Source organism: Perissodus microlepis, chromosome 12 (assembly GCF_051167445.1).
Source record: "Perissodus microlepis isolate ML-2025 ecotype Zambia chromosome 12, ASM5116744v1, whole genome shotgun sequence".
Lineage (NCBI taxonomy): Eukaryota > Metazoa > Chordata > Actinopteri > Cichliformes > Cichlidae > Perissodus > Perissodus microlepis.
The window spans coordinates 10,958,101-10,970,989 of record NC_140472.1 but is presented as its reverse complement, the minus strand read 5'-3'; positions in this window follow the sequence as shown (position 1 = coordinate 10,970,989).

The following is a 12,889-nucleotide window of genomic DNA, read 5'->3' as shown; positions in this document are numbered from 1 at the left end:
TATCTCAATCATGCAGAGAGGGGGGGTATATTTTGGTCGCTCCTTTTCTTCTTCTTCTGTTTTTTTAAAGCTCAACTTTAACTTGGTTTTCTCGTGACTTTTATACAGTTAGCTGTTTCCCAACATCCACCCTGCTTTGATTCCCTGCCTGTAGATTTTAGTCAGGAATCTCAGATGTTCATTTAGTACAGTCCAAGTTTTGTTGTTTTAATTTATCAAAGCTTCAATTTACAAAGCTGAAGCCAGCAGCTCTGTGGAGGACCCGTGACCTATACCAGCAGCAAAGCAAAACCAACACTAATCGGGTAATTGGCATCCTTTTATGCCCTGCTGCCGATGAGCCACACTTTGCTCATAACCTGCCAGAGTTGTTCCCACACTTTACAAAAAGACAATAGAGCATGTAAGCATGGTATTATTCTTCAGAATTAAAACTATTACCCAAAAGTGTCTATAAACCCTGTATTTACATTAAAAACATGTAACGCTACAAATCTCAAAGGATACCTAAAAACCCCAATCATGTTTCCCACCCTGCCTCCTCCTCAGTCTCTCCCAGAGCCTTTAAATAGTGTTCAGACCCGCAGGGACACATTTGCCTGAACACCCTGGAGAAGACAAAGGAGAAAACAGGTGAGCGGTTGCGACACTACAAACCCACTTGCAGTAAATCAGCACCCATTTTTGCAATCATTGCACAAATAAATTGCCCTCATTTTTCCAAACTACGTGATAATCAGTTATAGTTGTGATTAATACTGTCTCGTTGTATTACAGCATCTGCTCACCATGCACTAAGCAGAGACAGAATCACACAATTTGTTAAACTTTACAGCAAATAAGCAATAAATATTTAAGAGTTTCTAAATGTGCAAATGTATTTCCAAACGTGCAAAGATCTCATCAGACAAAAATACAAATTGCTGTAAATGAGTGATGAAGCGTCTTCATTACACTTATCTGAGAATAAGAGGGTCATGTTTTGGTCCTATAGAATTATATGCATGCAGCACTAAATCCATAACCTAAATCAGGTATAGAACTGACTGTATTAGCTCTGACTCTAATCTAACAAATGCTTTTAGAGTGTTTACCCTTCAGCGAGATAGTTGAGCTTCTTCTCCAGCAGACACAGAAGCTATTTACACACACCACCTATTTCCCTCCCACAGCCATTTCTGCGCTGCGCAGCGCCCCTCTTGTCTCGACACTCTGTCATAACTGTCAGCCTTGCATTACTAAGTGCACCTACACAACCACCGTGCGGGTGTTTCAGCATCACTTTGCTGAGAAATACTGATTATTACAAGCAGGGTATCCCAAAGTTTCAATGATTTAAGTGCCGGGGAGCTAGCACAGGACTGCGGGCCAGACAGGAAAAATGCACACGCAGACACCTGTCATTAGTGTTTGTAATGTGTCTGTTCAGGACGTTATGTTAGTAAGGGTGATAATTGTGCTTATTTAGTAATATATGTCTCAACGCCAGCTTTGTTTGGCAGTGTTAGGGAGGCTTATTATGCTGTGGTGGCTATAACAGGAGAGAAATGCTCCTGTAGTCTCGTTCTGAGCTGCCAAATCATAGCACGACATGAACTGTTGCTATAATAAATTATTCTTTCTGTGTCATGCTCGAAGGCTTCATTAAAAAAAAGAAGCGCTACTGCTCCTTAAACTATTTAAGGGGTGAACTAAGTTTATATCTTAAAAATCCTGCTACTGTGGATGACCGCTGTGTAATCTGGTGTGGCTTGCATGCACTGCATTAGGAATAACACTAAATTGAACTTTGTTCCCTTTATAGAAGCACAGCTACATTTTTTATTGAAAGGACTAGAAGTGAGGACCTGTGTCCAAACCTCCAAATCTTAAAAAGCTTAAAAAGGACAAACGGTGATGGAGTAAATAATATGCCTCTTGAAGTACACAACAGTAGTTAAATACCTCAAGGCCACACAAGCGTGCAGATCCATTATTTTTTTTTAAAAGGATATTTGAGGGTGATATCTAATTCCAGTGTGATACCGAGAACAAGCTTGAGGTAAGCCGTTTTTCCAAACGTCTACAAGGCAATAGGGGCCAACTTGGCCTCTCCTCGTTGTTTAAACAATCTAGTATCTGCTCAGATATTCATATTTAAATTTTAACTGGGCCTCATGATGTTTTATCGGTTTGGCACACTGTGGAAAAAGCTGCTCGTTCTCAGTTAACACGGCACACCCACAGTCCTACTTTTCATAATAGGGCGCTCATCGCTGGAGGAGTTCCTTTTACTTTCACTTTTCTTTAGTGGAGCAAAAAATGTAACCAGACTCTAACATCTGTGACGAGGGGGGTCTTAGAGACATTCAGTCACTCGCCTATATAGTTTGAATTATCCTCCTCTTCGCTTTCCCTTTGCCCACAGGTTTGATCTTCCTTGCATGCTCGCTGCGTAGCCCAGGGGAATCCTTTATGCATCCTTGAGCTCCATGTTATAATAGATGTGGCTGCTCAGAGTTAGTGGTTTGGCCTAATATTGAACTTTTCTTGCGCTTCCCCCACGTGTGGGAAAGAAACCTTGACCATCACACTGGTGTAATGGATTGGTTTAATATCGGAGAAAACTAATTACTTCTTTCTTTTTTTAATACAGACACTACATTTCAATCCTGGAAGATGCCACCTCAAGAGACTCGCACCTATTCAGATGAGAAAAAGAAACCACATGTGGTAAATATTTATTTGATGTTGGTGATCCAATCACAGCTGCGGAAAAGTGCTTTTCATGCTGTATTTTTCAAAAATTGATCACATTGAGTTAATCCCTTTTTGAGTCGTTTTTGGCAAAAGTGACTATTATATTTCCTTTATTTATCTGGGTAAAAAGTGTCACTGACATTAAAAATGAATTTTCAAGAGCGATGCGGCCAAGATGGCAGCAGAAATTGCAACAATAGTAACATCAGTGTTCTATAAAGATATTTTTTAATGGGCCAGAAAAGACTGATTTGATTCTAAAGTAGGTACAATGACACAGAGTCATAAAGATGCTGCAAAACAAGTCATTTTTCATTTTATATCTAATCACTTCATAAATTCTGTTGACTATAGCCTAGTTCTTATTATAAGGAAAAATATTGCACTAATAAAAACACATAGAAATCAGAAATCCCTCTTTGGCAGTTGATAGCTTTTTGGCACAACACTGGCCCACTTGTCAACCAATCAGCATTCAACCAACGCACGGCGTCATCCACATCGAGCAATGTGCAGTTGGGACTTTGGAGGATGGCAGTTGGCTGAAAAACGCTTTCTGTAAGCTGTCCGTAGGCAGACACCTCTGCAAACACACACAATCACAGTACCATAAATGAAGCATCAGCCACAAGCCAACAGACCAGCCCTCTGAAACCGCTGCGAAGAAACACTGGAGGGGAAAAGTGAAGCGACTATTGTGGGGGAGGTGAAGTGAGGAGGAGAAAGAGCATATTTGGTCTTAGCTGCAGTAGCTGATTGTAGATGGGTATAAATCACTGGTGTTTATATGTTAAGCTTTGATCTGTTTATTCAGTCTTTTTTTTATAACTTATTCAGATTTACTCTCGGCGAACGGGGGATTTATTCTGATTGGTCTGGTTTCTTCCTGCCTCTAGTATTTTCATAGCAGTCCACCCTTCACATTTATTACTAATATCACTCTGCAGTTGCTGAAAGAGGATGTTAGTTATTCCATTATTCGGTTTACTGGATTAAATATCACATGAAATAACTTCACGGGGTGAAGTAAACACAATCCAAATGATTTCGTCAATTGCCGTTCAGTGTTTGCACACCAGTGGACTCATTTGTAACTGCGTAACCAAAACATTCATCTGCTCACTTCCAGCCCGGTTTATCACACTTACACAATTGTTAATTGTTGTTTGCTCACAGTGCTGGAGCCTCAGCAGAATCGTTAGCTCCTTTCAGCGCTGTGCTGAGCAGATACTTCAGCTCGTTTCAGCATTTAAACTTAAACTGATACTGTATAGAGCTTTGCCATATGTGGCACAGACATCCAGTGGTGTCCAGAGGAGGAATCCTGCTGGTGAATTTACTCTTTTGAATGTTTTTTCTCTTTCTTTCAACAACTGTTGGATGGATTAATACAGCAATAATCAGTTGACAGCAAACTTCAAGTTTTACAAACAAAAATACTAGATACTAGCCCTAAAATAATACATACAGAGAAAAAACCCAACAATCATATGATCCCTATGAGCAGGCACTTGGGCGACAGGGGGAAGGAAAAACTCCCTTTTAACAGGAAGAAACCTCCAACAGAACCAGGCTCAGGGAGGGGCGGCCATCTGCCACAACCGGTTGGGGTGAGAGAAGGAAGACAGGATAAAAGACGTGCTGTGAAAGAGAGACAGAGATTAAAAACAATATGATTCAGTGCAGAGAGGTCTATTAACACATAGTGAGTGAGAAAGGTGACTGAAGAAGAAACACTCATCATGGGAATCCCCCAGCAGCCTACACCTATTGCAGCATAACTAAGGGAGGATTCAGGGTCACCTGATCCAGCCTTAATTATATGCTTTAGCGAAAAGGAAAGTTTTAAACCTAATCTGTCTCCCAAATCCAAACTAGAAGCTGGCTCCATAGAAAAGGGGCCTCAAAACTGAAGGCTCTGCCTCCCATTCTACTTTTAAATATTCTAGGAACAACAAGTAAGCCCGCAGTGTGAGAGAGAACTGCTCTAATGGGGTAATATGGTACTATAAGGTCATTAAGATAAGATGTGGCCTGATTATTCTAGACCTTGTATGTGAGGAGCAGGATTTTGAATCAAATTCTGGATTTAACAGGGAGCCAATGAAGGGAAATAAATATAGGAGAAATCTGCTCTCTCTTTCTAGTTCCTGTCAGTACTCTTCCTGCAGAATTTTGGATTGACTGAAGGTTTTGGGGGGAGTTTTTAGGACATCCTAATAATAATGAGTTACAGTAGTCCAGCCTAGAAGTATGCAAAAACGTATGCATTTCCTTCTAATGATGCTGCCTATAGAGGAAACTAATGTAAACGGATCTGATCCTAGCAGGGGACCCTGTGGAACTCCATAATTAACCTTAGTCCGTGCAGATGAATCCCCATTCATATGGGGATTCATATTGGTTGTCATAACTCCCAAGGAGGCAAGAAGAACTTCAAATCAACCATTTTCCACACCTCAGTTTGTTTGCAGCCTTTAAACCTTAGGCATGGACTAAGAAGAATTTTAAAACATTTTGCTCCTTTACAGAGGCATTGTATAAATGATACCAAAATGTCAGAGAAAAGACACCGCCTGAGACAAAAAGATCACCCCAGCACTCCTCAGTACAATTATTTTGAAGCTCTCAAAAGAGCATTTAAGCATTTTATCAAGGAAAAACAACATCTGGAGAACATGGTTGAACAAAAGTAAGCGGAGGAAACTCAAGTGACAGAGAAGCCCAGAGAAATGCAGTGCAAACTCCAAAACATGGAAGAAATACATCAAGAGATGCAGTGCAAGCTCCTCAACATGGAGAAGAAAAACAAAGGGCTGCAAGTTATGTTTAATGAAGCGCTCCCAAGAAATACACAACTGCAAAAAGAAAAGGAACAACAGGAGGCAACAAACACAGAGCTGTAGTGAAGGCTTAAGGAAAAACACCAAGGGATGCAGTGCAAGCTCATCACATGGAGAAGAAAAATGAAGGCCTGTGAGGTATTTTTGCTGATGTGCGCCAAAGAAATGCATCACTGCTGAAAGACAAGCAACAACTGGAAACATGTTCTCCAAGACTTTGAGAAGAAAATACAGAATTACCAGTATTTTACAACAAAGCAAAAGACAAAAACACTGAAATTGAGGACGAAAAACAAGAATATATCAACAAAAATGCAGAACAAAATCCAAGCAATGGTGAGCAAAAGACTTTGCAAAGACTGTATAACCAAGTACAGCACACAAACACTGAAATGGAAGAGGAGAAGCAACAGTAAAAGAAAAAACACAAAGACCTCCAGTGTACGTTTCACGAACTGCAGACACCAAGAGTTACTGGCCATCCATGACAAAGTAGAACAAAAAAAACAACCAAATGCACAAGGAAAAGAAAGTTCAAGAAGAAAAATACAGAAAAAAAGAAAGAATAATTCACCTTAGTTGGACAATTGGACATAAATAAAGTTTCACTTTAACCATTTGCCTTCATTTTATGAAGAAATGTATGCGTTAGTGTTGACAAAAACAGGAAGGGGGTCAGTTGGAGCTACATATGAAGGCCTGCGATGTGTGGGGGGCTTTCACAATATGAGGAATAATTCCATAGATTGTGGAATTAATTCAGAATTAGTCTGTAGACTACGGATCTTTGAAACACGTACCATCGCATGCATAAGAAAACTATGGATAAGAAAACCCCAAACACACAAAATGGAAGAATTATTCAAAGTTGGCGTATATTAACTTAAAATCTGACGCACACATCCAATACAATCTACATGTGTTAGAATGTTTTGGTTTGAGTGAATGTTTAAGCACATTTTCTTGGTTGCAGCTGGTGGTTAAATGAGAATGAATAGAAATGCAGACGTAGACGGATGATGAAAAAATTACCCAAAGTGGATGTTTTTCACTGTAACTGAGCAAAAACCATGAAAAACATGATTCGTCTCTAAAAGCTTCTACCGGCCATCTGGGTGTCCCCTGAAAAGTAGTAAAAAATCAAAAAACTAAACAAAAAACATCTTGTGTGTGAATAGCGATCCATTCGGACTGTTTGAAGCACATTCTTCATCTCAATGTCTAAAAAAACTCTCCTAGTAGTACTTTTAGACCTAACAGTAGCTTTTGATACTGTCAATCATTCTCTTCTTTTATCTTGTCTTGAACAGTGTGTGGGCATTAGAGGTGTAGCTCTTGACTGACAGAATTTTCTCTGTTAAAAGTGGTGAGTTTTCTTCTTCTGTGGCTTCTCTCTCCTGTGGCGTACCTCAGGGTTCTATTTTGGGCCCTTTTAGGTTTTCTTTTTTATTTATTGCCCAGGCTGTCAATTTTTTAGAAATTTAGATCTTTTCATTGTTTTGCTGATGACACCTAGATCTGTTTTCTATCAGGTAGTCGGCATAGTATAGCGAGGATGGGAGTGATGTGGAGTTTTGAAAGAGCTGAAGGTGAGAGATTGACTCTTGATTGAGACCAAATTATTGAGGAAATAGTCCAAATGTGACAAGATGAAGGCATGGATGGCTTTTTTAAACATCTGCTTGAAGAAAATTTAAACTTTTGCAACATTTCTTAATTGGGGAAAGCATGATTATCCAACCTTTGCAATTTGGAACTGCAGAAAATAACCCGCTGTTCTGCCTTTACTTGAATATGATATGTTTGGTAACCCTTTTGACTTTCCATCCATCCACTAAATTTCTTAACCATTTATCCAATTCAGGCTTATTGTGTGCTAGAGCCTATAGCAGTTTTTGTAGAGTGAAAGGAGGGCCACACCCTGGACAGGTTGCCAGTCTATTGAAGGGCTGAACAAAAACGCACACACAGATGCACACACACACACACACACACAGATGCACAAACAATTCTGCGGCCTCCCCTCCAAGGCGCACAGAGCCATAAATCCTGTCACAGTTCCCAGACAAGTCTGGCCTTTGCTTGTCTTCTCTGTCACTCTGACTCATCCAGTGTACACAAAACTGGGGAGCCCGGACTTCGGCAGCTCTGTCTTCTCCTAATGTCAGTGGGGAACATGTGCAAGAGAATGTAAATATTTGATTAAATATGTATACGCTGGGGCGATGACAGTCCTTTGGGTAGATCCTGTGCATCTGTGAATGCATTCAAGCGAGCAGCTTGATCAGAGCGATATGAGGAGAAAGGAGAGAGAACGGATTGACATTTCTCCTGCTAGAGCAAACACTGATGGGGCGATATGCGCGAGATAGCATATTTACATTTTACAGCCTTTGAGACTGAGTATAAAACGTCAGTCAACATTTAGTCACTGAGCCCGCTGATTCTCACTGAAGAAAATGTTTGCGCTCGGGAAATTATCTAATTTGCCCGTTGCACGACGGAGTCTTGTGCGTGATATTCTTGGGATGACTTGAACATGTGCAAGGTGTTAACCAGTTCTTGGATCATCCAGCGGCAGCTGACACTACCTCAAAAGAGCGTCATTAATTAACATGCCATTATCAGAGCTGAATGCTGGCTGGGGGAGATTAATGCTGAAAGGAGCTGCTAGTGGATTAAAGGTCACATCCTGTATGTTAATCAGCCAGCACCCCTGACCCCTGGAAGGAAACACAGTAGAATGGGCACATTATTGCCACCTGGCTGGGCACCAATCATTACCGGGATCAAAATGGGGGCCGTTGCTCTGGGCAGATACAGACAGTGAAAAGAAAGGCTTTGTCATTATTAGGCCCTTTGCCCAATAATGACAGGAGAGATACAAATCTGCAAGTGTGAGATTATGGTTGAAATGTTGCACTTGCAGTGGTTGAGTCAATCCTTTATGTAGAGCAAAGGTCACAGAGTGCAATGCTGCTCCCAGGCAGCAAGTAGAATTGGTGTTGTGAAGTTACACAGCTGCACTGAGGCATGAGTTCAAGTTTAGGATATCACTATCACAGAGTTTTGGTTTTCTTTTCTCCAAACAATAGAATCAGTGTGCATCTTACACATAATCTTTGGTGATTATGGCATAGTTTTTTTTCCCCATTCCTTTACAGTCTCTATGGACACAAACACACAAAGACCCTGTTCAAGTCTGCTACTAACACATTGCATCCTCAGTGTGAAAAAGCCTTGAGGACTTTCCAAGGTGGATGGATTAATTTCTGGGTGTTCAAGAGAGAACGCCAGCAGGCTGGATTGGCTCTTCTATATCATATTTCTGCAGCCCACACACACACGCACACCTCCCACTCTCCCACATCTGACACGAATCTCTCAGGTCAGATGTGACTCACTAGCTCTGGCAGTGTAAGACTAAATTCTTCTTCTGTTACTCTCTCCTATAATGTCCACTCAGCTCTTTCCACTGCCTTTATTTTATTTTTTTCCTCTTGTAGTCACCCACAGCAGACTTTCGCATAGTTTTACAGGAATTTACACACAGTCAAAGCGAGGCCTTCACTATATTTGTATAATTGCCATTCAAAGAAGCTGTGGTGTATTTCATTATATCATCAAATCCCTAAATCTATTAAATCCCTTTTCATTCACCAGAAGATGACAAAAGGCGTTTCGGCAGAAAGACACTTGAGGGTCTTTGCTAAAGGACAAAAATTCAGGTCATGTGGAAAAAGGAATACTCGAAGTGGATGCTCGGGGAGCGACGTAGCAGCAGCTATTCCCAGAGGACCCGGTATTCCTGCATCAACGCTTTCCACGATGCAAGGCTTGGTTCAATGCTCGTTTGATGGACTATTTTCCCTCCTTCCTAAGCAGGGCTGTGTACATTTTGACCTTGATGTCAGCACAACCAAACAGAAACTGCTGAATAGGATATCACCCTCTTCCTCAAGGACGCATATAGCAACATCCTCCTTTGTGTGTGTGTGTGTGTATTCATCTATTCTGTGCACATTGTTCTTTGCAAAGTACTGCTCAGATGTTTGGTTTGGTTTTGGTTTTATTCTTATATCATATGTGAGCATGTTTGTCTTTTTTTAAATACATACAACAGCACAGGACATGGACATGACACGTTGGAAGGGGGATAAATGGTGGTGGTGGTGGTGGTGGGGGGGGGGTAGTAAGATTTAAGTGAAATCAAATGACATAAGAATGCAGTATCAAGAACAACAATAATCATTATCCTGATATATATGTTTATCTACACATATATACCCACAAATATAAAAATGCAAAGCTGCAAACTTACCGATATATACAGGGTGGGCCATTTATATGGATACACCGTAATAAAATGGGAATGGTTGGTGATATTAAAGTCCTGTTTGTGGCACATTAGTATATGTGAGGGGGCAAACTCCTCAAGATGGGTGGTGACCATGCTGGCCATTTAGAAGTCGGCCATCTTGGATACAACTTTTGTTTTTCCAATAGGAAGAGGGCCATGTGACACATCAAACCTATTGGTAATGTCACAAGAAAAACAATGGTGTGCTTGGTTTCAACGTAACTTTATTCTTTCATGAGTTATTTACAAGTTTCTGACCACTTATAAAATGTGTTCAATGTGCTGCCCATTGTGTTGGATTGTCAATGCAACCCTCTTCTCCCACTCTTCACACACTGATAGCAACACCGCAGGGGAAATGCCAGCACAGGCATCCAGTATCCGTAGTTTCAGGTGCTGCACATCTCGTATCTTCACACCATAGACAATTGCCTTCAGATGACCCCGAAGATAAAAGTCTAAGGGGGTCAGATCGGGAGACCTTGGGGGCCATTCAACTGGCCCACGACGACCAATCCACTTTCCAGGAAACTGTTCATCTAGGAATGCTCGGACCTGGCACCCATAATGTGGTGGTGCACCATCTTGCTGGAAAAACTCAGGGAATGTGCCAGCTTCAGTGCATAAAGAGGGAAACACATCATCATGTAGCAATTTCAAATATCCAGTGGCTTGAGGTCTCCAATGATGAAGAATGGACCCAGTATCGTTGTACCCCATATACCACACCAAACCATCACTTTTGTTGTTCCAACAGTCTTGGAGGGATCCATCCAATGTGGGTTAGTGTCAGACCAATAGCGGTGGTTTTGTTTGTTAACACCATTCACATAAAAGTTTGCCTCATCACTGAACAAAATCTTCTGCGTGAACTGAGGGTCCTGTTCCAATTTTTGTTTTGCCCATTCTGCAAATTCTGTGCGCCGATCTGGGTCATCCTCATTGAGATGCTGCAGCAGCTGGAATTTGTAAGGGTGCCATTTGTGAGTAGCTAATATCTGCCGAAGGGATGTTCGACTAATGCCACTCTCCAGTGACATGCGGCGAGTGCTACGCTGTGGGCTCTTGCTGAATGAAGCTAGGACAGCCACTGATGTTTCTTCATTAGTGACAGTTTTCTTGCGTCCACATTTTGGCAAATCCAACACTGAACCAGTTTCACAAAACTTAGCAAGCAGTTTGCTAACTGTAGCATGGGAGATGGGTGGTCTCATTGGGTGTCTTGCATTGAAATCTGCTGCAATGTCCCAGTTACTGCGTTCACCAGATATCAACACAATTTCGATCCGCTCCTCACGTGTTAACCTCTTCGACATGTCAATGGCTGTGAACATAGAGAAACTTGTAAATAACTCATGAAAGAATAAAGTTACGTTGAAACCAAGCACACCATTGTTTTTCTTGTGACATTACCAATAAGTTTGATGTGTCACATGGCCCTCTTCCTATTGAAAAAACAAAAGTTGTATCCAAGATGGCCGACTTCTAAATGACCACCATGGTCACCACCCATCTTGAGGAGTTTGCCCCCTCACATATACTAATGTGCCACAAACAGGACTTTAATATCACCAACCATTCCCATTTTATTATGGTGTATCCATATAAATGGCCCACCCTGTATAACAGATTTACATAGATACATATGTGCCTGCTTATATAGGGACACACATCTGTTTACACACGGATACAGATGCATGTGTTTGGATATGCATATCAATACTGAACTTCAAGTTGTGAATGTCAGACAGAAAGCGCTTCTATGAGTTAATGAGACATGTGAATGCTCAAAAGCGTTATATAAGGAGCATTACATTAATATGCAGCAGTTAAGCTTTTTTGCTTTAGCTTTTTTGACCCAAACCGATTTTTTTTTTTTTTTTTTTTTTTTTTTTACCAAAATGTCATAAATCTCACTGAAGAGAAATCTTACAAACCTTTATGGTTCTTTAAATCCATAGTGCCACCATCAGGTTAAGCTTTCCATTTCCACTTTAGTTTATGCCCAGATATCTGTAAAATGTATGCTTTGGGGTTTTTGCTAATTTGCACATATTAGCATCCTAACACACAAGATGGCAAACATGACTCCATAACATTAACAGGAGTTTTGTTGGCCAGTATTAACATTTAGTTTAAAGCACCATTGTGCATTAGCATAACCTCTCAGTGCCACTAGCGTGGTTATAGACTGATAATAGTGCTGCATGCATTTGTTTCCACTGTACTATTAAAAAAAGTGAACTGTCACCTAACCATGCAGTTCCTCACTGCTAAATATAGAACAGTTTTTATATATTTTCATATGTTGAGCATTAGTTAACGCAGTGTTGTTGTTTTCTTTCCAATTTCACCACTCAAAGTTCCTCTTAGAGCTGGTGAAGCTACAAAATAAAACTTAGCTAAAACATTGTACACTACCTACCCTGAATGACCAACAAGCTAATGTAACAGAAGGGCTAAAGGCTGGCAGGTACTAAAACCTGAGGGGAAACAAAAAGAGTAAGTACTGAGTATTACCCTTTTTCTACATTAGCTCTGTGAATGCTACTGTTGCTAATATTACTGGTGTAAATAGTAGACTGTTTGCTGAGACATTAACAGCGATATTAAGTTACAGACTGAGGTTAACATACTCTGCATCAAAGCTGTGTTTACTGTTTGTTTGCACAGCCACAGGACAAAATATCAGCTAGCTGCTGAGAACACCTCACAGATGCTTGTTTTTCAATCAGTTTGAATGCAAAAAAAACATTCAGTTTTCAGCATGTCTGACAGTCCGGTAAGATCTGAGGGTTGAGGAATTAGAGGCGAATATGTCTTTATCTCTTTTGTTTTGTTTGCAGACAAGCCAAAAGTAAAAAATTAAAAATTAAAAGAAGAAAAGAAACAAAGATGCAGGGAGGCACGTTATAGGCACCTACAGATGGGAGTGGAACTGTTAAAT